A 26679-nucleotide genomic window follows, 5' to 3' on the forward strand; every position below is an offset into this window, starting at 1 on the left:
TATAGGAAATTTTTGCCAACTCTGGCTTAGAGTACTAATTGCATATATGAGTCCAAATCCACTTTGGAGTAAACTATCTAGATATACAGAAGATGCTAGAGGACATCTAATCCAAAACCTTTAATTCATCAATGAAGCTATGACTCAAAGTACAGAAGTGATCCCTAGATTATATAGAGGAGAAATATAATGCAGTGGATAAAATTGAGAATTCAGCAGGCACACTGTCTGAATTTAGATCCTGGCTCTGTTATCAGGTTATTTAATTCCTCTGTACTTCACTTTACTTCTTGGTAAAATGAGCATAATAGTAGTAGCTATGTCATAGGATTATGATCTAATGCATGTTTTTAACAACTCCTTAGCAAGACTTCAATAAATTATAGCTATTATTATTTGTTCTTGTTAGGCTAACTGGTGATTGCATAGCATGGAACCTAGCCATTGTGACTTCCAAGTTCAGACCTCTTTCAACTGCATTATAATAATTCATTCCTTCATTCATTCATTCATTCATTTATTCAGTCACTCAGTATATCTTTATTAAATTCCTACTGTGGATCAGACACTCAGGTGTGGTTATAATTTCTCTTTGATTCAGACTTTTCCAAGAGTAACAGATTATATTTTCCTATTTTATGGTTTCCTTACTGGTTATAAAATTACAGAAAAATCCTGTACAATCCAATATTAGACATATTTTTGTAGTTTATTCAGTTTCCTCATTTTTCCTTCCTGTTTTGACAGGTGAACTTTTTCATACTTTAGATTTTGTGATATAGACAGATCAATGTATAATAGGTTAGCAATATATTTTTGAATTGTTTTACATTCTCCAGTGATAAATAAAAGGTTCTATGTGACAAAATTTCACCAACATGTTCTTTGTAGCAAAATTGACTTACCTACTTGTTTTTTTCAGCAGAATATTAAGAGTTATTACTTAAGTAAATACATTGGCACCTACTTATCTAATGAGTTTAAATTAAACAGGGTCAGGGCAGTTAGCCTCACATAAACCTTGAATTTTCAGCACTAGCAATATTTTAGCCTTTAAAATCAGTTAACTTCCTTGGCATGTTTCCCACTCCATATTCTACTGTTGGCAATAGGCCACCATGAATTGCTAAGCACCATGGAAATAATTGGACTGTCATGTTTGCTAATAGAGTGCATTTGAGATACATTGGGGTAGACAGTTATTAAAATGTTGGCTGTTAAAATCTTATCTAATCGAGGGTTTAGATGGCTTTGATCTGCTATGAGAATAAGTATCATTTGTTCTTTGTTAAATAACACATTTATATTTAGCCTTTTCTTAAAATGCTAAAGTTCATCTTTTTACAAGCATCTCTAAAATCCCTTCTCTCACAACATCAAATATAATTAACTACAGTTTCATTAGAAATCATCAGATAATGGAAATCAAAATGCTTTGCTTTTTTGGTTAAATGATCTCCATGTTATGTCAACATAACTGCCTACATTTTCTTTTAACTTTCGTAAGAGCATATTTTTCAAATTAATATTTTGCTTACTATCATGAAATTATTTTGGCCTGAAAAAAGTATTAGAATGGATTATGGGCACAGCAGAGACTGGTTAATGTTCAACAATGTTTCCTCTTCCTTGGCTAAGTATATTGCAGGGCATTTAATCAGCTTAACTAATGATAAGTGAGCAGGCCAAGGCATAAAGTAGTAGATGTGCCTTACCAATGAGCTTTCTGTTCTCTTTCCTGGTGTCCCTGGAGCCTGGATGCTTGAATTTGTGAAAAGCAAAACCTCCCTACCAACCCACATTGGACTGTGAGCTGAGGAAGAAATCAGTCTTGCATTACATGACTGAAATCATGTGGCTGCTTATTACCATATATAGCATTAAGTACCCTGTGAAGTTTCCCCATTTCTGTCCCCCTTTCTGAATAATTTTTGATGTGCCTCGATAGGCATGTTCCTAATTTCATAGTGCTTTATTAGATCTCATATTGAGAATCTAAGTATATTGTCTAGCACTAATACAATTAAGAGATTTTATCATGCACTTAATTGATATGTTTAGCAATTAGTAACACTGTTGGACACAATAGGTATCATTTGACTAGCAGATATGTGTACTATCAAGGAAAGCTTGTTTCTGTAGATGAAGACCGGGACATCTGAAGATACCCATTAGGGTACCAATCTCATCAGTGAGCTCAAATTTGATCACAGTTATATATTTTGTATATTATTCTATGTGATAATTTTTAGCATATATAACCTAATTCTACCTTAAATTTTGACACTTAGAGTGATCTGTACATTGGAAAGTATTCCCAAGCTATTGTATACAATAAACATAAAACTGACTAGAAAATTAATAGAAATGAGCAAAGGCACTTGAATGTTCAAGTTGAAGACAACACTAATACACACACACATAGGTAAGATAAGATTAGATTAAATTTCTGGCTTATTTAGCCAAGGACGTAAAATATTAGCAGAAGCAAAGAGGCCATTTTGAACAGGAGCAGATGGCTGCATATTTAGCAAGGTTCTCCTGGCCCCTAAGTCAATAACAAGGGAAGCTTATCTTCCAGGGAATTTGCAGTGTGGTGTATGATTCAAAAAAAGATCAATTTTTTTTGTTACCATTATTTTATTCTTGAAACTCATCATTCAGAAAGAGCATGCTCAAACTATTCATGTTCCCCTGGTTAAAGAAATATTTACAGAATTTGGTTCTGCTGGTCCTTGACCAAATGTCCATCTTAAGGCTACATCCCCACCTTGAGGAAGAAAGGTGAACCAGGGCTCAGACACTTGAGCAGTATCTCAGCCTTGGGCTCATTAGAATTTCAGAAACCCCATTCTCTTGAAAGAGCTAAGTGCAGAAAACAAAAACAAAACAAACAAAAAACAAACATAGAGGAAATAGAAGTCACTGAGTAGAGTTCTAGCTGCATACACAGAATACACCTAATATTATTATTGAAAGAATAACTCCAAGGAAAATTATCAAAAATACTGTCTGCTTTTATATAGTGATTATTGTTTATAAAGTACTTGTATGCACATTTCATCTTTGCAACAACTCTACCACTCAAATATAATCTCTTAACATCTATATATATATATTGATATATATATAATTTATCAATTATATATGTAATTCATAAATATCAATATTTAAACTCATAAACATGCTGCACATAGAAATCATATTTATTTGCCTAACATATATATATATGATCACTTGATAGTGAAAAAAATTTTAAGCTGGTAACAAGTATTTAAGAGTCTATTCTGGGGGCGCCTGGGTGGCTCAGTCGGTTAAGCAGCCGACTTCGGCTCAGGTCATGATCTCGCGGTCCGTGAGTTCAAGCCCCGCGTCGGGCTCTGTGCTGACAGCTCAGAGCCTGGAGCCTGTTTCAGATTCTGTGTCTCCCTCTCTCTGACCCTCCCCCGTTCATGCTCTGTCTCTCTCTGTCTCAAAAATAAACAAACGTTAAAAAAAAAAAAAAATTAAAAAAAAAAAAAGTCTATTCTGTTAAGACACCAAATATGAGAATTTCTACCCTCAAAGAGCTTATGATAGAGTGATAAAACTTATACAAGAAAAGATGAGCATACAAGTACATATTTTGTAAACCGTGAACAGTTTTGAGAGCAATTGTGATAGTAAAATTCAGAGGAAGGACATATTACCTTGAGCTGAGTGACCATAGAGAAAGCAGGATTTTCATCCAGAACAATAGGAATAAAGCAAAACAGCAGCAGAAGCAGCAAAGGACATATTGAGAATAGCCTGAGCAGACTAAGACTATAAGAAGCAATGAATGAGGGGCCCTGGGTGGCTTAGTCAGTTAAGTGTCTGACTCTTGATTCGGCTCAGGTCAGGATCTCACGGTTCATGAGTTCAAGCCCTGTGCTGTCAGCACAGAGCCTGCTTGGGATTCTGCTGCTCCCTCTTTCTCTGCCCCTCCCCTGCTCATGCATGCTTTCTCTAAATAAATAATAAATAAATATTAATAAGAAGCAATGAAGGAGTCTTAGTAAAACCTTGTGGCTAGCGTGGAGGTTTTATTTAAGGGAAAATACTGGAAGGTAAACTTGACTGGCCAAACAACTCACATTTTCTCCTGCAGGTTATGAGTAATACTGAAGAATTTTCAACAGAAGAGGAACATGATCTACTAATTAATCTTGAAACTTAAAACAAATATCTTTGAATATTCTGGTAACTAATTTAAGTCTAATTTGCTTTATTTCAAATTCTCTTTAAAGACTTTAAAGAATTTCTAGCTTAGCAATCACCTTTTATTCAACAAATTTTATTAAATATATTAATACATTATGCCTGAAATGCTATGCTGAAAACAATTTCTTTAAAATCATATTTTTCTATTCTTTCTTCTATAATTTACCATATATCTTATAGTTATTTACCAATTGGTACTATCTCTAGAACTTTTTAAGCTGTGATTTATGCTAATAATGGGCATCCTTGAAAATGACTTAGAGCAGGATTTTTTTTTTTTATTTCTCCTTAAATGGTATTTGAAATGCAATTCTACAAGAGACGTGAAGGTGAAGAGGTTTGCATTCAGAATAAAAGGACAAATAAAACCTTCAGCAACTCTAAAACAAGAATCTATTCAAGAGAGAATGAACACTGCTAAATTTTTCTAATGAAGTAATTATTTCAAGCTGTGTTTCTTAAGGAATATTAAGTAATTAAGTTTATGAGTCCTTAATGAGAGGAAAGCTAAAATAAAGCACTGTACAGAATCCTCTTGACTGTGATAACACAGCCGTAGAAAGCAGATGAAAGGATATAACCTTGAAAGTCTACCATCCATACTGTTGTATTTTTTTTTACTTTATTTATGTTGGTTTTTTTAAATATAATTGCCAAGTTAGCTAACATACATTGTATACAGTGTGCCCTTGGTTTCAGGGGTAGATTCCCATGATTCATCGCTTATATACAACACCCAGTGCTCATCCCAACAAGTGCCCTCCTCAGTGCCCATCACCCATTCCCCCCCCCCCACCATCCCCCATTAACCCTCAGTTCTCTGTATTTAAGAGTCTCTTATGGGTTTGCCTCCCTCTCTGTTTGAAACTATTATTTTCCCCTTCCCTTCCCCCCGGTCTTCCTTTAAGTTTCTCAAGTTCCACAGATGAGTGAAAACATATGATACCTGTCTTTCTCTGACTTATTTCACTTAGCATAATACCCTCCAGTTCCACCCACATTGTTGCAAATGACAGGATTTCATTATTTCTCATTGCTGAGTAGTATTCCTTGTATATATAAACCACATCTTCTTTATCCATTCATCAGTTGATGGACATTTGGGCTCTTTTCATGATTTGGTTATTGAAAGCACTGCTAGAAACGTTGGGGTACATGTGCCCCTATGAATCAGCATTCCTGAATCCTTTGGATGAATTCCTTGTAATGCTGTTGCTGGGTTGTAGGGTAGTTCTAGTTTTAATTTTTTGAGGAAAGTCCACAGTGTTTTCCAGATTGCATTCCCACCAACAGTGCAAGAGGTTTCCCGTTTCTCCACTTCCTCACCAACATCTGTTGTTTCCTGAGTTGTTAATTCTAGCCACTCTGACCAGAGTGAGGTGGTATCTCAGTGTGGTTTTGATTTGTATTTCCCTGATGATGAGTGATGTTGAGCATCTTTTCATGTGTCTGTTAGCCATCTGGATGTCTTCTTTGGAAAAACATCTGTTCATATCTTCTGCCCATTTGTCACTGGATTATTTGTTTTTCAGGTGTTGAGTTTGGCAAGTCCTTTATAGGTTTTGGATGCTAACAATTTGTCATTTGCAAATATCTTCTCCCATTCCTTTGGTTGCCTGTTGGTTTGGTTGATTGTTTCCTTTGCAGTGTGGAAGGTTTTTATCTTGATGAGGTCCCAAGAGTTCATTTCCCTTGCCTTCGAAGATGTGTTGAGTAAGAAGTTGCTGTAGCTGAGGTCAAAGAGGTTGTTGCCTGTTTTCTCCTCTAGAGTATTGATGGTTTCCTGTCTCACATTTAGATCTTTCCTCCATTCTGAGTTTATTTTTGTGTATGGTATAAAAAAGTGGTCCAGTTCCATTTTCTGCATGTTGCTGTCCAGTTCTTCCAGCACCATTTGCTAAAGAGTCTGTCTTTTTTTTCTTTGGGTACTCTTTTCCTGCTTTTGTGAAAGATTAATTGGCCATACATTTGGGGTCCAATTCTGGGTTCTCTATTCTTTACCATTGGTCTGTGGTCTGTTTTTGTGCCAATACCATACTGTCTTGATGATTACAGCTTTGTAGTAGAGGCTAAAGTCCGGGATAGTGATGCCTCCCAGTTTGGTTTTCTTTTTCAACATTACTTTGGCTATTTGGGGTCTTTTGTGGTTCCATATAAATTTTAGGATTGTTTGTTCTAGCTTTTATTTAAATTCCATTGTTTTTACTTGTGAGGGGATCTTGACAATGGGTTTAATGCTGCTTTTAAAGGCTGTATGGACGAAGGCCCTGGGAAAGCTGTTGCTTAGGAAGTGTGTTATAGTATCGCTTCTCCATCATTTGCCCATTTCCTTAGGGTACCAACTGCTTTGATCCTTTCTGATACCCCTGTTCTATATTCTATAGTGTAGAGCTTTACCTAACTTTAATCTCTTTCAAATTTAATCGTATTACATGGTGCAGTCAAGAACACTAGGACGGAATTGTTAATAATGTATATTTCAGTCTCAGTACCATGAATGACTAATCATGTCATCGTACATCTGAATGTTTGTGGGTCTCATTTCTTCTGGTGTAAAATAAAAGTACTAACCAACTAAATTCTTGGGATCATCGTAGTCTAAGCTTTGGTTCTAATATTTTGTGCCATGTTACTGAAGCTTAACTCAGATGATCTCCTACCCATATCCACTGGCATGTTAAAAAACAAAACTTATTAAATGTGATTATAAATCAGCAAGGGCTATGGCCATACAAGGCACTAAATATGAATTACCTTTGTGTTTCTCATTAAAAGGACTCTTGGTGAGAATTATAAGTAATGTGAAATATTGATGGAAATGATATGTTTATTGTGTTGTCAGTGGAAACTTAAACTACTGTATAAACAGACATATACCTTTCAGTATAAATAAAACATTCTTTTAAGATAATTTGTGAGAATACAATAGTTTTGACCTACTTTTTCCTACAGATATATCACTGAAACAAGTCTGAACTATTTTTGAATCTGGCCTATAATCATAATTATTCAGTATTTAGTATGTATTCAACACTTCAAAAATGATAACCAGGTATCAATTGAGAAAGACTGTCTTAAAACAGTTTGCCTTTGAATATGGACAACAGTGAAAAACTGCTGCCTATTCAAATTCCTTATACTGAGAATCCATTATGACTGAGATGTTATTATGTAGCTTCATTTCATCTTATTCCTATTCTCTTTAATTTCAGTTTAAACAAAATCCCTAATCAACAGTGAAACTATTTTTAGCACAGAGAGGGAGGAGAGCTAATTCTTTACTTGAACACTGCAAAAGCAAGAATTGAAACCATTACAGTAACATTGTCAGTAAATTGAGTTTTAAGGGTATTAAGTATCCAGGAAAATAGTAGGAAAGGCCATCTGTTTAGGTTTCTTTGTTGTTTTTAATTTGATGGCAACATTGCTAGTGCAGATAAGGTTGGAAAACTGAGAAACTACAGTGCTTGGGTTCATAAAAAATTGCATTGAACAGTGTTTAATGAAAAGCAATATTAGTTATCAACAATAATTCATCCTTTTAAAGTATCGAACATTTGAAATTTATTAGGATAGAAATTTAAAATTTTATATTTTAAAAGAAGTCAGACCTTCTAGAGCAATACTTTTGTGTGTAGTTGGCAGAGAAACGGTGTTTGAAAGCAATCTGGCAAGATCTGTTAAAATTAAAAATCCATATACCTTAAGACCCAGCAATCCTTCTCTTGCGAGGTAACTACCACAGAAATAAAGGCACCCATATGAAAGATACTGGTTTGAGGATATTTATGTAGCGTTTTTAATGATGAAAAACTGGAAACAATACGGATGCCCATCAATAACAAAAGGGGTGACTAAATCATGGTACCTCCACATATGTGCCATTAAAGCCAATGACTTAGAGCTCTATCAGCTAACCTGAAGGATTTTCATGAAGTACTTTTGAATGCAAAAAACAAGATACACAAAAATATGTGTATGAGACTATTTTTTTTTGTTAAACAAAATGTGTGTGTGTGTGTGTGTGCGCGCGCGCGCGCATGTGTGTGTATAAACTGTTACAGAAGCCCAAAGAAAAATATAGTGAGATAGAAATGAGATTGTTAGTATGAATGCTGTGGAGGGTGCAGGGATACTGATGTGTATGGGAAAAAAACATGAAAAAGAAAAAAAGACTTTAGCAGTGGAGCTAAAAATTTTTAAAAAACACAAAATTCACAGCATCAACTCTTATTTTTTTGACTCAATTTTCACTATTATAGAAATTCTTGCAACTTTTTAAATCATAAAAATTCCCATTTTGACTGACTGGTATGAAACCACTAAGAATGATCAGATCAGTTTTGCTTGACAAGTCTTAACCTTCGGAACATGATGAAAAAATTAAGATATATGAGGCAAAGGAAGGCAATGAGGGGTTTGAGGTCAAAATAATATGGTATGACTAAAAAGAAAGGTGATATATCTTCATGTGAATAAGCCAGTCTAATAACTTTATGTTCATAATATTATACCCGATTGCTCTCCAAGAGTAAAAAAAAAGGTGATGTTAAAATAGTTTTAGTGATTAACAAAATAGTGTAGTTAGCATGCTCTTCAAATGCGAAACTTCTAAATACCTTGAGTAGACAATAGTAATGATGACTATTTAGCTTACTTTTGAGGGCCATTCATTTCAGGATATCTGGGTCTTAGCAGGCCAGTGAAGTATTTTGTGCAAAACATTCCCTAGGCAGTTTGAAGAGACAATGAAGGAAAGACTAGAACTACGATCATGTGTGCAAATACAGGTTTCCCTTGCTATCTAAAAGGAGAGTGTTCTCATGAAAACTTTCAAAGCCAAAATGGCATAGATTGAAGAAGAAATTACCATTAGTTTATGTGGAAAAAATTGTAAGCATTCCCAGACCCCCAAAATAGGCAGACCTTCTCAGGCTTTTCTGACACCATAGGAGACATCTTGCTAATAGGGGCACAAAAGAAAAAAAAATTGAGATAAAGCACAGATACTTACAGACACAGTCAAAACCCATGTCTGGATGCTGAGATGCTGAGTGTAGTTTTTGGAGAAGGAACTTTTGAGGAGCCACTCTCACTTCTTGGGGTACACTGCCTCTACAACTGCTCACTGCAAAAAAAACGTTGAATGCTTTTTTCACTTTTCACCTTTTTTTGTAAAAGCAAAAATCCTCCAGATTTCTTTCTATTAATGAAAATAGGTACTAATGTAGGTCTTTTGTAAAAGATTAATGGCATAATGCAAACTTCTGAAGACTGGGGGATACATGTATCAGGAATATGGCTCTTGAGTAATAGCATTTGGCCAAGACCAGGGCAGCTCTGCACAGCTCAAGTTTCAATAGACTCTCGATGACCTGTGGCCTCTCAAGACACTATTGAATGAGTCTAAATGTGGGAGGCAGGGGTGTGTCACACAAATACCTCCTCAGCCTGGTCCTTGAGAAATGTGCTATAACTTCCTAAAAGAATACAACTACTTTGGGTGGAACAAAGGAATTTAATCACTGAGAAATTAATCATCTGTGGTGAGTGAAATCAGTGTCACACAGAGAAATTTCTCTGTTGAGGTGGAAGGAGCTATGGTTCCCAGGGGATGAGTCAGACATGGAGGGTAGCACCTATGACACTGAATAATCAGGTGCAACTGGAGAGGAGTCATAAACCGCTATCACAGTAATGGCTGAGGCTGGGGAGTAGAAGGAACAATAGTGAATTGATATTGATGGTGTGAACCCTTGGAAAAGATTGTTGCTGGGGATTTTCTCCTGATTGTTCTAGTTTCATTGAAGAGTGGGTGAAGTTGAAATTTCTCTAACTGTGGGTCTGGAGCTAATTGCTAAGGATTACAATTCAGTCCATTGATTTTCCTCATGGCTGGTAAATAATAGGAGTAATCTTTCTGCATTCATTTATTAATTTGTTCAACAAATATGTATTAAGTTCATCCACTGGCAGATTTTACTTTGTGCATGTATGAAACAAACAAGTTGACTGACTTTACCTCCCAACCCCTGACCCTGGAGCCCTAACTCTTCCGAAATATAATGTTACATGTCTTCAGAAAGTACTCAACCTTGATTTCTGCCCCAATTCTCTGTTCCAATTCCTTCACCCTCCATAACTGCTGACTGTACCAGAAGTAGCCTTTGCCTTGGATTTAAATATTTTTAACCTATTTTCTATCATTTTGATGGGATTTGAGATGCGATTTAGATAATGTGACAGGAAGATACTTTATATTGGAAACAGAGAAATGGTAGTCAAATGAGTAGGGGCATAATGAGTGTGGGTGAGATTAGATGAGACTACTTTGGTAGTCCAACACAAAAGATTTGGCTTTCATGTTTTTTTTTTTTTTATTTGAAACAAGAGGTTTTCCTTTTAGCATCTCAAAGAAAAATTAGAAGTGAAACTTTTACAAAGAGCAATTTAATAATTTACCAAAACCTGAGCAATGAGTCTTTATTTAAGAATTTTTATCATTGGATTTAATATATTTCTTAATAGAATCATGTGTGTTTCCTAGTTGACATGTCACTGGTGATTCTATACTTTTAATAACATATTAAATATTTTGAACATGCTTTTTAATATCTGAGTGTATATAATTGTCTCAGACTTCTACTTCGACAGAATTTTTTTGGCAGTTGCACCAATGCCTACAACCACATCAGATAGACTCATATTTATACAATTAACAAAAAGAAATACAATTTTTTAAAATAAATCTGCACAACCAACAAAATCTAAAAGGAAAACAAAACGTAAGCTGAAAATTTCAGAACTTGAGCCTGAAAAAATGGAAACTCAGTTAGGGCCCAGCTGGAAACATAGTCAGAAGCCTTCATGTTTGATTGGAACCTGAACTTTACCTATAGCTGCAAAAAGTGTGTACCTCTTTCTTTTGACTATTTAGTCCAATTTCATTATACTCACCATAGGTGTTTGAAGGAAGAATAGAAAAGTCCAAATTAATGAGTTTTTGTAGAGCTGTAAATCTGTACAATGGCCAAAAGCTATTGCTATGTTGTTTTCTGTAGTGGCACAGACCACTTTTCCTCTGGGCAGTTACTGCTTGAAATAATTACTGACATTAATGATGCAAGCTCTTGAATTTAATAGATCTAGGTTTATGTTGTCATCCATCACTGTGCAAACATCTTCTATCTTCTCTGCTATTACTAAAAGTCTTCTTAAATGTGTTAAGATACTTTACTGACCCAGTGATGCATTTTAACTATAAGAAACCAACAGGCAAAAATTCCACCTCTCTGAGCTTTGTGTATATATTAGTATACTTTTTTTTTGCCAAAAGTTGAACACAATGATGCAAAAGAGGTCCACACAACACATCATCTTAGTCTCTCACATATATATAATCTTATAACACAATAAATTTTTACCACTTAATAAAGGTCTTGGTTCAATAAGGATTTTTCTAGTCTTCACAAAAGAGAGGGTTTAAATAACATTGTCAGATAACTGTTCAGATTTGACTACCACCCTTTTCTGTTGCTGAAGTCTCAGTAAAATGGATTTTCTGGAATTCTTAGTAGGCAAGTGCGGCAGGCCCAGAGACACTCCTAGCTTAAGCTCTAGGGTTCCCCTTTTTGAGGTTATTCTGAGATGTACAAAAATATGACCTTTTTATGTCCCCTCTGATCTTCCTCCCCATTTTTATCTTTACCATCTGTCCTATTTCTTAGCCAGTGTGTCCCTGTCTTGTTCAATTTAGATTATCTGAGTAAATTCTCCTCTTTATAGGGCTTTATCCTGGAAGACAGCTTCCGTTGGCTAATTTTAAAAGTTCCCATGGCCTGTATCACTCCAGCAGCACCTGAATTTTGTGTTTCCTCTCACTCTTACCCATGAGTTCTGTTATAGATTTGTCTACTCTCTCAGATTGGCCTCCTGGGCTTTCTATGTTGAGTACGACTCTGCCTTAGAGGCAAATACCTGCTAACAATTCAGATTCTGGGATTCTCACAGGTCTTTTTGCTTTATCTTTGCTTCTTCTTGGGCACTTTGATATCACACATATCGTGCTATTACTGTTTTGTCACACCGACTTAGATTTTGGGGTCTGCGGAAGTAACCTGTCTTTTAGTTTGTTGTACCTCTTGTATGTGGATTTTTTTTTTCTTTGCCATCTTAATTAATTTGATTTTGTAGGGGCTTGTGGAATTTACCCAAGTAGGCTGCCTACTGCAGCTGCAGTCTTGCTCCAACTTCCTTTTTATTTCTTCTTGGCTCTGTTTTGCTAAGTTTTATTTTTCTAAGAATTTGTCTATCCCACTTCAAATTTTATTTTTTCGAGAAATATAACACATATACAGAAAAGTACACAAAGTAAAATGTGCAGCTTGTGAATTTCACAAAGTGAAACTCCCTGTAACCATCACTCAGCTCAAGAAATAGAAATAGCATTTTCTAATTTCCTTTTTACTTCCTTTTTGACCCTGGAGTTAATTAGAAGTATACTATTTAATTTCCAAATATTTGGAGATTTTCCAGATATATTATGGTTATTAATTCCTGGTTTAAATTTATATGATCAGAGAATAACTTCTAAATGATATTAATCATTTAAAAATCTATTAAGCCCATTTGAGGGCTATTTGGTGATTGTTTCATGTACACTTTATGATTGTATATTCTGATGTTGCTGGTGGACTATAATATAAATATTAATTAAGTTAAGTTGGTTCATATTCCTGTTCAGGTCTAACTAATTTTACTAATACACTGATTTTCTGTTTACTTGTCTTGTAAATTACTGAGATAGAATCATAAAATCTTTATACTTGTAGATTCCTTTATTTCTGCTTCTAATTCTATTAGCTTTTGCTTCATGCATTTTGAAGCTCTGTTGTTAGATGCATACACATTTAGGATTTTTAAGTCTTCTTTGTGAATTAGTCCACTATGTGCATAAAATATCCCAACTTTATCCCTGGTAACATTCTTTTTTTTTTTTTTTAATTAAAAAGATTTTTTAAAATATTTATTTATTTTTAAGAGAGAGAAAGACAGAGTGTGAGCGGAAGTGGAACAGAGAGAGAAGGAGACACAGAATCCAAAGCAGTCTCCAGGCTCCAGGCTGTCAGCACAGAGTCTGATGCAGGGCTCAAACTCACAAACCACAAGATCATGACCTGAGCCAAAGTTAGACACTTAACTGACTGAACCACCAGATGCCCCTTCCCTGGTAACATTCTTTGTTCTCAAGTCTACCTTGTCTTTTATTACTATAGATATACCAGCTACCTTTTGATACCCGTTTGAATGGCATATCTTATTCTATTTTAACTTTATCTATGTCTTTTATTTAAAGTGGGTTACTTGTTAACAGCATGTAGTCTTGCTTTTTATACAATCTTTCTTTTTAATTGGTGTTTAAATCTTTTATATTTAATGAAATTATTGATATGATTAGATGAGAATCTATCACCTTTCTAGCTTTTTCTATTTCTTCTGTTGTTTGTTTTAACCTGTTTTTCTGCTTACTTTTCATTAATTGAATATTTTCCAGGCTTTATTATCTTTGCTATCGTTATATTATTATATCTATCGATCTGTCTAGTTATATATGCGTATGTAAATATGTAACTATAGTTATGTCACTATATGTAACATAACAGTAGTTTTATGTATATTATGTATGTATATATATGTTTGCCAATATATTGCCAATATATATACCTATCTTTTATCTTTAATATGACCTATCTTCCAATTTATATTTATATTGCTTCACATAAGAAGTATAAATGTTTACCATATAAATTTACAACTGTATATTTCCAATTCCTCCCATCCTTTTTGCAATGTTGTCACACAGTTTACTAATTGCTACTACATTTGCTATATAAGTGGTCAAAAACTTTCTCATCCTTTCACTAGAAATCTGGGGTTTAACTACTCTCTCTGCTACATAATTACTCAAGTCTCCTCACATCTAGGTCAAAGTGATGTTAAGACAGAAGGCAATGGGGGTTGGCCTCACCTTCTTAAAACCCCAGCTTTACCAACTGTAGGGTTTCCCATTACCAAATTTTGTTTCCTGTGGGTTTTCCTTACCAGTCATTGCCACCATCACCACCATCACCATGGAAATTCCGGGGGGGCTGGGGTGACAGACAACAGAGAGATGAAAGAGAAAAAAAAACCCTAAACAAACAAAATGCTCTCTCTTTGTGAGTATTAGAAGTTCCCTTTCTAGCTCCTGGAGGCAGAAGTAAAGGGATTCTCTGACCTTAGGACATTTTTTTGGGTCACCAGTGCTTTGAGTTCAAGTCAGGGAATACTAGAAGAATAAAATGTCAAACTCACAGACAATTCACTGGCACTTTTAATTTTGGTCTTCTGCAATCCTCTGATATTTAATTGTCTGTCTTCAAACAGCTGTTCCATGCATTCTGCCAAGGTTTTATAGCTGTATTCATTAAGGGAGATAGGGTGGAATGTGAGTAGTTCATGTGAATAGTATATCGCGGTATCAATTTGTATCTCTCTGGTTACTATTGAGTCTGGAAACCTTTTCATAGATTTACTGGCTGTTTGGATATGCTCTTTTGTAAATTATGGGTTTAAAGTCTCTTGCCCTTTGGTTGTTTACATTTGGGTTGCTTATCTTATTACTGATACATAGAAATTATTGCGCTCTAATGTAACATTTTTGTGAATTATCAAGTGTTAAATCTGTTTGAGGTCTGTTCCTGCGATCCCTATTTGATCCTGCTGTATGTTTGTTCATTCATACACCAATGCCATACTGATGTAATTATTATATTTTAATAAGCTTGATATAGAGTCCAACAAGTCATTTTAGGTCACTTTGTTTAAGAGTTTCTTGGCTATTTTTAATTCTTTGCATTTAGATACAAATTTGAGGATCAGTTTATCAGTTCCTTTCCCAGGCATAAAATGAAAATTGATAAAGCTCTGTTTGGCATGGATTGAATGGATAGATTAATTTGGAAAGAACTGACATCTCATAATATGGAGTCTTCCAATCACTCCATTTCTCTAGGATTTATTTTTAAAAAATCTCAGTAGTTTTTATTGCTTTCTGCTCAAGGTTTCACACAACTTTTAATATATTTATTTCTAGTTAGTTAATATTTTCATGCTACCTGAAATTTTTTAAGTTTAATTTTGTTTGCTGCTGGTATGTAGAAATGCAAATTATTTATGCAAAGCAATTATCTATCCAGCAATCTACACTATTTATGTATTCTTTTGGATTTCCTTTATACACAGTCACCTTTGATATGATTAGAACTGAAATTTCGTTTTTAATTTTCCAATCTTCACACTTTTTATTTATTCTTACACCCTAGCTAGAACATGTAGTAAAATTTGCTATATCTAGTATAATGTTGAATAAAACATGGAAGAGTAGAGATCCTTGTCTTTCTTCAAATTATAAAGGGAAACTTTTTAACCTTTCACTATTTAGTAAAATATTTATAGAATTTTATAGATACATTTTTTTCACGTTGAAGAAGTCATATTTCCCCAGAAACATGTTTCATTTTATCAAGTTCTTCTTCACCAATTGATATGATTTTGTCATTCTCCCCCCCCCAATTCTGTATATATGATGAATTACGTTGATTTATTTTTGAATATTAAACCATTCTTGAATTTCTGGAATAAATCCTACTTGGTTATAACATATTATTCCTTTAATTAGTATCAGAACTTGGTTTGCCAATATATTGTTTGTGATTTTGTGAAAGATTGGCCAGGAATTTTTCTTTCTTATAATGGGCTTTCTCAATTTTGTATTAAGATTATTCTGGATTAATTAAATAAGTGGAAGTGTTTGTGTTTATCTGTTTTTTTTGAAAAGTGTATACAACATTGAAATGGTCTTTTTTTGAAAATTTGGTGGAATTGCCTCTAAAACTTGGGCATTTTCTTTTTTTTTTTTAATTTTTTAACATGTATTCATTTATGAGAGACAGAGAACACAAGCAGGGTAGGGGCAGAGAGAGAAGGAGACACAGAATTGAAGTAGGCTCCAGGCTCTGAAGTGTCAGCACAGAGCCTGACGCCGGGCTCGAACCCACGGACCGTGAGATCATGACCTGAGCTGAAGTTGGACACTTAACTGACTGAGTCACCCAGGCGCCCCTTGGGCATTTTCTTTGTGGGAAAATTTTTAATGACTGCTTTTAACAAAAAATGTTTATAGGACTACTCAGGCTTTTTATTATTTCTTTTCTAAGTTGTTAAGTTATATTTTTTAAAGAAATAGATCCATTTAAATTTAAGTATTTAACTATATTAGCATAAAGTTAGCTCTGTCTTTAAAAAATCTGGGGTGCCTGGATGGATCAGTTGGTTAGGCATTGGACTCTTGGCTTCAGCTCAGATCATGATCTCATGATTGATGACTTTGAGCCCTGGTCTGGGCCTTTGCTAACAGCATGAAGCCTGCTTGGGTTTCTGACTCTCTTTCTTTGCCCCTTCTCTGCTTGCTCTCTCTAAACAAACAAACAAACAAACAAAAATCTATTTCTATAGTCATGTTCCCTTTTTACATTCAAATGCTATTTACCAGTACCTTCTCTGTCTTTGTTTTGTTTTGTTTTGTTTTGTTTTTTCATGAGATTTTACCAGATATTTAGCTGTGTATTACTCTTTTCAAAGAACAAACTTTAGATTTTGTTGATCTCCATTGCATCTTTATTTTCAATTTTTTTAATGTGCTCTTAACTATATCCTTTCCTTCTATTTTATTTGGATTTATTCTATTTTTATTTTATTAAGTGTTAAGTGAAGGATTTTACTTATTAGTTTTCAGAACTTCTTATTTAAAATGTACATTTAAGGCTAAAATCTTTCCTTGCAGGTTATTTGTCATTGCATCTTTAAAGATTTAGTTTCTAAGTATTTATTATCACTTACTTCTATGGATTTAAAAATTTACATTATGATAGTTTGGTTACTGAGTTGTTTAAAAGTTGTTATAATCTTTCAAATATATAATATTTGTTTTTTAAAATAAATTTAAAAAATTTATTTTAATTTTAAAAATATTTATTTATTATTTTTTAATGTTTGTTTGTTTGTTTATTTAATATGAATTTTATTGTCAAATTGCTTTCCATAAACACCCAGTGCTTATCCCAACCGGTGCCCTCCTCAATATCCATCACCCACCCCGCCTCCCTCCACCCCCCATCAACCCTCAATTTGTTCTCAGTTTTTAAGATTCTCTTATGTTTTGGCTCCCTCCCTCTCTAATATTTTTTTTCCTTCCCCTCCCCCATGGTCTTCTGTTAAGTTTCTCGGGGTCCACATAAGAGTGAAAACCTATGGTATTTGTCTTTCTCTGTATGACTTATTTCACTTAGCATAACACTCTCCAGTTCCATCCGCGTGGCTACAAAAGTCCATATTTCATTCTTTCTCATTGCCAAGTAGTATTCCATTGTGTATATAAACCACAATTTCTTTATCCATTCATCAGTTGATGGACATTTAGGCTCTTTCCAAAATTTGGCTATTGTTGAAACTGCTGCTATAAACATTGGGGTATAAGTGCCCCTATGCATCAGCACTCCTGTATCTCTTGGGTAAATTCCTATCAATGCTATTGCTGGGTCATAGGGTAGATCTCGTTTTAATTTTTTGAGGAAACTCCACACTTTTCCAGAGCGGCTGCACCAGTTTGCATTCCCAACAACAGTGCAAGAGGGTTCCCGTTTCTCCACATCCTCTCCAGCATCTATAGTTTCCTGATTTGTTCATTTTAGCCACTCTGACAGGCATGAGGTTGTATCTGAGTGTGGTTTTGATTTGTATTTCCCTGATAAGGAGCGACGTTGAGCATGTTTTCATGTGCCTGTTGGCCATCTGGATATCTTCTTTAGAGAAGTGTCTATTCTAGTTTTCTGCCCATTTCTTCGCTGGATTATTTGTTTTTTGGGTGTGGAGTTTGGTGAATTCTTTATAGATTTTGGATACTAGCCCTTTGTCCAATATGTCATTTGCAAATATATTTTCCCTTTCCGTTGGTTGCCTTTTAGTTTTGTTGATTGTTTCCTTTGCAGTGCAGAAGTTTTTATCTTCATAAGGTCCGAGTAGTTCATTTTTGCTTTTAATTTCCTTGCCTTTGGGGATGTGTTGAGTAAGAAATTGCTGCGGCTGAGGTCAGAGAGGTTTTTTCCTGCTTTCTCCTCTAGGGTTTTGATGGTTTCCTGTCTCACATTCAGGTCCTTTATCCATTTTGAGTTTATTTTTGTGAATGGTGTAAGAAAGTGGTCTAGTTTCATCCTTCTGCATGTTGCTGTCCAGTTCTCCCAGCACCATTTGTTAAAGAGACTCTCTTTTTTCCATTGGATATTCTTTCCTGCTTTGTCAAAGATTAGTTGGCCATACTTTTGTGGGTCTAATTCTGGGGTTTCTATTCTATTCCATTGGTCTATGTTTTTGTGTCAATAGCATGCTGTCTTGAAGATTACAGCTTTGTAGTAAAGTCTAAAGTTTGGGAGTGTGATGCCTCACACTTTGGTCTTCTTCCTCAATATTACTTTGGCTATTCAGGGTCTTTTGTGGTTCTTTACAAATTTTAGGATTGCTTGTTCTAGCTTTGAGAAGAATGCTGGTGCAATTTTGATTGGGATTGCATTGAATGTGTAGATAGCTTTGGGTAGTATTGATATTTTAACAATATTTATTCTTCTAATCCATGAACACGGAATGTTTTCCCATTTCTTTGTATCTTCTTCAATTTCCTTCATAAGCTTTCTATAGTTTTCAGCATACAGATCTTTTATAAATTTACTTAGGTTTATTCGTAGGTATTTTATGCTTCTTGGTGCACTTGTGAATGGGATCCGTTTCTTTATTTGTCTTTCTGTTGCTTCATTGTTAGTGTATAAGAATGCAACTGATTTCTGTACATTGATTTTGTATCCTGAGACTTTGCTGAATTCATGTATCAGTTCTAGCAGACTTTTGGTGGAGTCTATCAGGTTTTCCATGTATAATATCATGTCATCTGCAAAAAGTGAAAGCTTGACTTCATCTTTGCCAATTTTGATGCCTTTGATTTCCTTTGTTGTCTGATTGCTGATGCTAGAACTTCCAACACTATGTTAAACAACAGCGGTGAGAGTGGACATCCCTGTCGTGTTCCTGATCTCAGGGAAAAAGCTCTGTTTTTCCCCATTGAGGATGATGTTAGCTGTGGGCTTTTCATAAATGGCTTTTATGATGTTAGGTATGTTCCTTCTATCCCGACTTCCTCGAGGGTTTTTATTAAGAAAGATGCTGAATTTTGTCACATTCTTTTTCTGCATCGATTGACAGGATCATATGGTTCTTTTCTTTTATTGTGATGTATAACGTTGATTGATTTGCAAATGTTGAACCAGCCCTGCATCCCAGGAATGAATCCCACTTGATCATGGTGAGTAATTCTTTTTAAATGCTGTTGAATTCGATTTGCTAGTATCTTATTGAGAATTTTTGCATCCATATTCATCAGGGATATTGGCCTGTAGTTCTCTTTTTTTGCTGGGTCTCTGTCTGGTTTGGGAATCAAAGTAATGATGGCTTCATAGAATGAGTCTGGAAGTTTTTCTTCCCTTTCTATTTTTTGGAACAGCTTGAGAAGGATAGGTATTATCTCTGCTTTAAATGTCTGGTAGAATACCCCAGGGAAGCCATCTGGCCCCGGACTCTTATTTGTTGGGAGATTTTTGAGAACCGATTCCATTTCTTTGCTGGTTATGGGTCTGTTCAAGGTTTCTATTTCTTCCTGTTTGAGTTTTGGAAGTATGTGGGTGCTTAGGAATTTGTTCATTTCTTCTAGGTTGTCCAGTTCGTTGGCATATAATTTTTTATAGTATTCCCTGATAATTGGTTGTATTTCTGAGGGATTGGTTGTAATAATTCCATTTTCATTCATGATTTTATCTATTTGTGTTATCTCCCTTTTCTTTTTGAGAAGCTTGGCTAGAGGTTATCAATTTTGTTTTTTCAAAAAACCAACTCTTGGTTTCGTTGATCTGCTCTACAGTTTTTTTTTAGATTCTAGAATTATTTCTGCTCTGATCTTTATTATTTCTCTTCTTCTGCGGGGTTTGGGGTATCTTTGCTGTTTTGCTTCTATTTCCTTTAGGTGTGCTGTTAGATTTCGTATTTGGGATTTTTCTTGTTTCTTGAGATAGGCCTGGATTGCAATGTATTTTCCTCTCAGGATTGCCTTCGCTGCATCCCAAAGTGTTGGGATTGTTGTAGTTTCATTTTCATTTGTTTCCATACATTTTTTAATTTCTTCTCTAATTGCCTGGTTGGCCCATTCATTCTTTAGTAGGGTGTTCTTTAACCTCCATGCTTTTGGAGGTTTTCCAGGCTTTTTCCTATGGTTGATTTCAATTTTCATAGCATTGTGGTCTGAAAGTATGCATGGTATGATCTCAATTCTTCTATACCTATGAAGGGCTGTTTTGTGACTCAGTATGTGATCTATCTTGGAGAATGTTCCATGTGCACGCAAGAAGAAAGTATATTCTTTGGGATGCAGAGTTCTAAATATATCTGTCAAGTCCATCTGATCCAATGTATCATTCAGGGCCCTGGTTTCTTTATTGATCCTGTATCTAGATGATCTATCCATTGTTGTAAGTGGAGTATTAAAGTCCCCTGCAATTACCACATTCTTATCAATAAGGTTGCTTATGTTTGTGATTGTTTTATTTTATATATTTGGGGCTCCCGTATTTGGCATATAGACATTTATAATTGTTAGCTCTTCCTGATGGATAGACCCTGTAATTATTATGTAATGCCCTTCTTCATCTCTTGTAACAGCCTTTAATTTAAAGTCTAGTTTGTCTGATATAAGTATGGCTACTCCAGCTTTCTTTTGACTTCCAGTAGCATGATAGATAGTTTTCCATCCCCTCACTTTCAATCTGAAGGTGTTCTCAGGTCTAAAATGAGTCTCTTGTAGACAGCAGATAGATGGGTCTTGTATTTTTATTCATTCTGATACCCTATGTCTTTTGGTTGGAGCATTTAGTCCATTTACATTAAGTGTTATTGAAATATATGGGTTTAGAGTCATTGTGATGTCTGTAGGTTTCATGCTTGTAGTGATGTCTCTGGTCGTTTGTGGTCCTTGCAACATTTCACTCACAGAATCCCCCTTAGGATCTCTTGTAGGGCTGGTTTAGTGGTAATGAATTCCTTCAATTTTTTTTTGTTTGGGAAGACCTTTATCTCTCTTATTCTGAATGACAGACATGCTGGATAAAGGATTCTCTGCTGCATATTTTTTCTGTTCATCACATTGAAGATTTCCTGCCATTCCTTTCTGGCCTGCCAAGTTTCAGTAGATAGGTCTGCCACTAGTCTTATGGGTCTCCCTTTGTAAGTTAGAGCCTGTTTATCCCTACCTGCTTTCAGAATTTTCTCTTTATCCTTGTATTTTGCCAGTTTCACTATGATATGTAGTGCAGAAGATCAATTCAAGTTACGTCTGAAGGGAGTTCTCTGTGCCTTTGGATTTCCATGCCTTTTTCTTTCCCCAGATCAGGGAAGTTCTCAGCTATTATTTGTTCAAGTACACCTTCAGCCCCTTTCTCTCTCTCTTCCTCTTCTGGAATTCCTATTATACGGATATTGTTCCGTTTGATTGCATCACTTAGTTCTCAAATCTCCCCTCATACTCCTAGATTTTTTTTATCTCTCTTTTTCTCAGCTTCCTCTTTTTCCATAATTTCATTTCTAATTCCCCTATTCTCTCCTCTGCCTCTTCAATCCGAGCTGTGGTCGCCTCCATTTTATTTTGCACCTCATTTATAACATTTTTTAGCTCCTCATGACTATTTCTTTGTCCCTTGATCTCTGTAGCAATAGATTCTCTGCTGTTCTCTATACCTTTTTCAAGCCCAGTGATTAATTTTATGACTATTATTCTAAATTCTTGTTCTGTTATATTGCTTAAATCGGTTTTGATCAATTCTTTAGCTGTCACTACTTCCTGGAGTTTCTTCTGAGGAGAATTCTTCCATTTCATCATTTTGGGTAGTTCCTGCAGTAGCTCCAAACTGCAGGGCACTTCCCCTGTGCTGTCTGGAGTAACTTGTGTTGGTGGGCGGGGCCGCAGTCACACCCAATGTCTGTCCCCAACCCACTGCTGGGGCCACAGTCAGACTGGTGTGTACCTTATCTTCCCCTCTCCCAGGGGCAGGACTCACTGTGGAGTGGTGTGGCCCCTGTCTGGACTACTCGCACACTGCCAGGCTTGTGGTGCTGCTCTGATGGGATCTGATGTATTAGCCAGGGTGGATCCGCAAGGTGCACAGGGGCGGGAGGGGCAGGCTCAGCTCACTTTGCTGTGGGTGGTCCCCTGCAAGAGTGGCCCTGCAGCACAGGGAGGCAGGTAGACCTGTCAGAGGGATGGATCCACAGAAGCACAATGTTGGGTGTTTGCATGGTGCAAGCAAGTTCAGTGATGGGCACTGGTTCCCTTTGGAATTTCTGCTGGGGGATGGGAGAGGGAGATGGCACTTGCCAGTGCCTTTGTTCCCCAGCTGGGCTGAGCTCTGTCTTCCGAGGCTCAACAACTCTCCCTCTGGGTGTCCTCTCGTCTTCCTGCTCTCTGAGCAGAGCTCTGTTGATTTTTAACATTCCAGATGTTAAGTCAGAACTCACGGACTCTGGCCCCTCTGCTTTTTCAAGGGGCTCTGCCTTGCCTGGCGGGCTGCCCCTCTGCCACCCCGGCTCCCTCCCACCAATCCGTGTAGCATGCACTGCTTCTCTGCCCTTCCTACCCTCTTCCGTGGGCCTCTTGTCTATGCTTGGCTCTGGAGAGTCCATTCTGCTAGTCTTCTGGTGGTTTTCTGGATTATGTAGGCAGATGTGGGTGGAATCTAAGTGATCGGCAGGACGAGGTAAGCCCAGCGTCCTCCTACACCACCATCCTCCCCATGCCTCCAATGGTTATTTATTTTTGAGAGAGAGAGACAGAGCACAAGTGGGGACAGGCAGGGAGAGAGGGAGACACAGAATCTGAAGCAGGCTCTAGGCTCTGAGCTGCCAGCACAGAGCCCAATGTGGTGCTCCAACTCACAGACTGAGATCATGACCTGGGCCGAAGTTGGAAGCTTAACTGACTGAGCCACCCAGGAGCCCCTTAAATATTTATTTTTGAGAGAGATAGAGAGCAAGCAGGATAGGGGCACAGAGAGAGGGAGAGAGAATCCCAAACAGGTTTGTGTTGCCAGCTTAGAGTCCAATGTGAGACTCGAACCCATGAATCATGAGATCATGACCGGAATTGAAACCATGAGTGGAATTGCTTAACCGACTGAGCTACCCAGATGCCCCCAAATATATAGATATTTTTAAAAACTCATCTTTTTTGTTCTTAACTTCTACTTCAATTCTCATTCAAGAATGCGATATGCACTTGTATATGTCTATACAAAATGTATTACAAATGTAATTTTTACAAATGCATTTTTAATTTCCTTATATATCTTTTTATGACATAGCAGTGATTTAGAGCTATGTTGAAATCACCTGTCTTGATGATGGATTTTAAAATTTCCTCTTATATTTCAATTGTTGCTTTATATATTTTGAGGGCATTGTATTTTATGCCTGCTTATTTAGAATAGCTTTATAGTATCTTGGTGAATTAAATCTTCTAAAAGTACTATTTAGAGACTCTAACAAAGTTTTAATTAAAATTGTTATGTGTGGGGCACCTGGGTGGCTTAGTCAGTTAAGCATTGGACTTCAGCTCAGGTCACGATCTTGTGGTTCAAGAGCTGGGCCCCACATTGGGCTCTGTGCTGTGAGCTCAGAGCTTGGCACCTGCTTCAGATTCTGTGTCTCCTTCTCTCTCTGCCCCTTCCCTATTCATGCTTTGTCTTTCTCTCTCTCAAAAATAAATAAACATTAAAAAAATTGTTTTGTATAAAGTCAGTAGAGCAACATCATTTGGTTCCTTTGTTCTAGATACTTTCTCATTCTTTAGCTTTCAACCTTTGCATATTCTATGTTTTAACAATATCTTTTGTAAATAGCATGTAGCCAGATTTTTAAAAATTATAGTCTGACAGCCTGAGCTTTTAACTTTAAATCAATGTAAATTAACAATGATTATACATTTGCACACTTTTAATTAAAGAAAAATTTTTTTAGTATTTATTTTGAGAGAGAGAGAGAGTGAGCAAGGGAGGGGCAGAGACAGAGGGAGACACAGAATCCAAAGAAGGCTCTAGGCTTTGAGCTGTCAACACAGAGCTGGACGTGGGGCTCAAACCCATGAACCATGAGATCATGACCTGAGCCAAAGTCAGATGCTTAACCGACTGAGCCATCCAGGTGCGCCTAATTTTTTTTTTTTTTTTAATTTTAGTTAGTTAACACACAGTGTGATACTGGTTCCAGGAGTAGAATTCAGTGGCTGTTGCTGGGAATGCAAACTGATGCAGCGACTCTGGGAACAGTATGAAGTTTCCTCAAAAAACTAAAAATAGAAGTACCCTATGATTTAGCAATTGCACTATTAGGTATTTACCTAAAGTATACAAAAACAAAGATTCAATGGGGTACATGCACCCCAGTGTTTATAGCAGCATTATCAATAGTGAAACTATGGAGAGAACCCAAATGTTTATGTTTTTTTTATTGATCCCATTCTTCCTATGTTTTTCTACTTTCTTGCCTATTTAGAAGTTTATATTTCTTTTAACAAAACAAGAACTTTAACATTTTTAAAATATGTCTAGTTCTTCCTTATCCTCTCCCAAATACTCATGAATTTATATTAAATAGATTTTACTTTGGGGCTCTGTCTCAGTCTTGGGGGTAGTGGCTTTTCCTTATTTTTGGCATTCTTAGCTTATTTAGAATTCTTTTGCTTCCTACTAGCCAATCCTTTGATACCCTAATCCCCTATAATTAACAATTCTTTATCTTGCCCTATTCAAGTGGTTGGACTCTGAAAAATAATTCAATCCATAACAGGATGGAGTAAATTTAATGTGAGATGCAAGTGAATCTGAATGGTACAATTGGAAGATTTAAGTTGCTAATGTCAGTGCTCCACTCAGATCCTGTAGTATTTGGTGTGTTTTCTTTTCCAACAGCTAGTACCCACAGCTCTTTTACAGAGAACATCTATGGAGAGCCAGAAAACCTGAAAATTGCCTCTTCCCTCTCTCTTCTACCCCATAAACAATGTGAGTGTAAAAGTTCATTACTTTGCCTTGAATCAGGAAGAGGAGGAGGTGTGGTAACTTTTAAAGGATCAGACTGAAGCTACAATATCTATAGTACTTTGTCTGATACTATGCCCTTGTTACTTCCCCAACTCTTCTATCAGTGTCTTCTGATAATTGTTTGACAAGAATTTTAACCTCAGGTTCTGCTTCTGAGGAACTTGACTTAAGACACTCAGGCCATCTGTTCTACGAGTTCTATTTCAGAGTGTATGTTTTTAAGATTGTAATATTTGAGATAATTGTACTCAGTACAACGTTGGCCTGTGTCCTCCTATCTACTTGGAGATAATGGCTTTTGTATATCATGAAATGTATTGAGGAAGTGCAAAGGCCCCCTAATGTGTTCCCCTCCTAGTGAAATCAAGGATAAAGGAGTGAGAAACCTTAGGACAGAAGCACTAGGTTCCCCCAAAGCAATGGGTAATCTTTGCCATTTATCCTTCCATTAAGCATCTCCTGAGATGAGGGTTTTTCTTGAAATAAATGACATTGGGAGGAGATTGTCCTTTTAGTTTTGTAACCTGAAAGTCCCAGGCGTTTGTTTACATATGGAGGGGCAGAGGATTTAGTGCCCAGACTGTCAATTCTAATGGTTGTTTTAATCAACATTTTAAGCAAGGAGAAATTTTGCACAGCCTTCATGTTATTCTGATGGACAGCTTCATCAACATGTTATCATTCTCCCTGAATTCTGTAGTGAGAATGTAGGCCCAATTCCAAACTGATAGCAGGGAGAGACAAAACTAAAGTTTAAAAGATGTTTCTCTAATCTACTTTCTCATTGCATCACAAGCCAAACTGCTTCGGGCTACTCCGACACTTAAAATAGTTGAATACACTTTCTATTTCTAGATACCGTGTTTTCCGCTATGGTTTCTCTATGGTTTATTTTTCCAAAAGGATCAGGCATCCAGTGCTCATTTTTAAAATTCTGGCAAGAACCAAAGCTTTGCTTTGGCACACATTTCATAAATCAACAGGAACATAATAGTAACTTCGATGATAAAAAATATTATCACTCTGGAAAAAGGAAAAACACATCTATATGCTTCAAACCTTTGGTTCAGCTATTCATAACTTTTTGTGAGAGGTTTTTGTTTTTTGTTTTTTTCTCCCAACATAACTCACAGTTCTGGTAAAAAGCGGAAAGAAT

The sequence above is a fragment of the Panthera pardus genome, unplaced genomic scaffold, assembly GCF_024362965.1.
Source record: "Panthera pardus isolate Hobbes unplaced genomic scaffold, ASM2436296v1 HiC_scaffold_17, whole genome shotgun sequence".
NCBI lineage: Eukaryota > Metazoa > Chordata > Mammalia > Carnivora > Felidae > Panthera > Panthera pardus.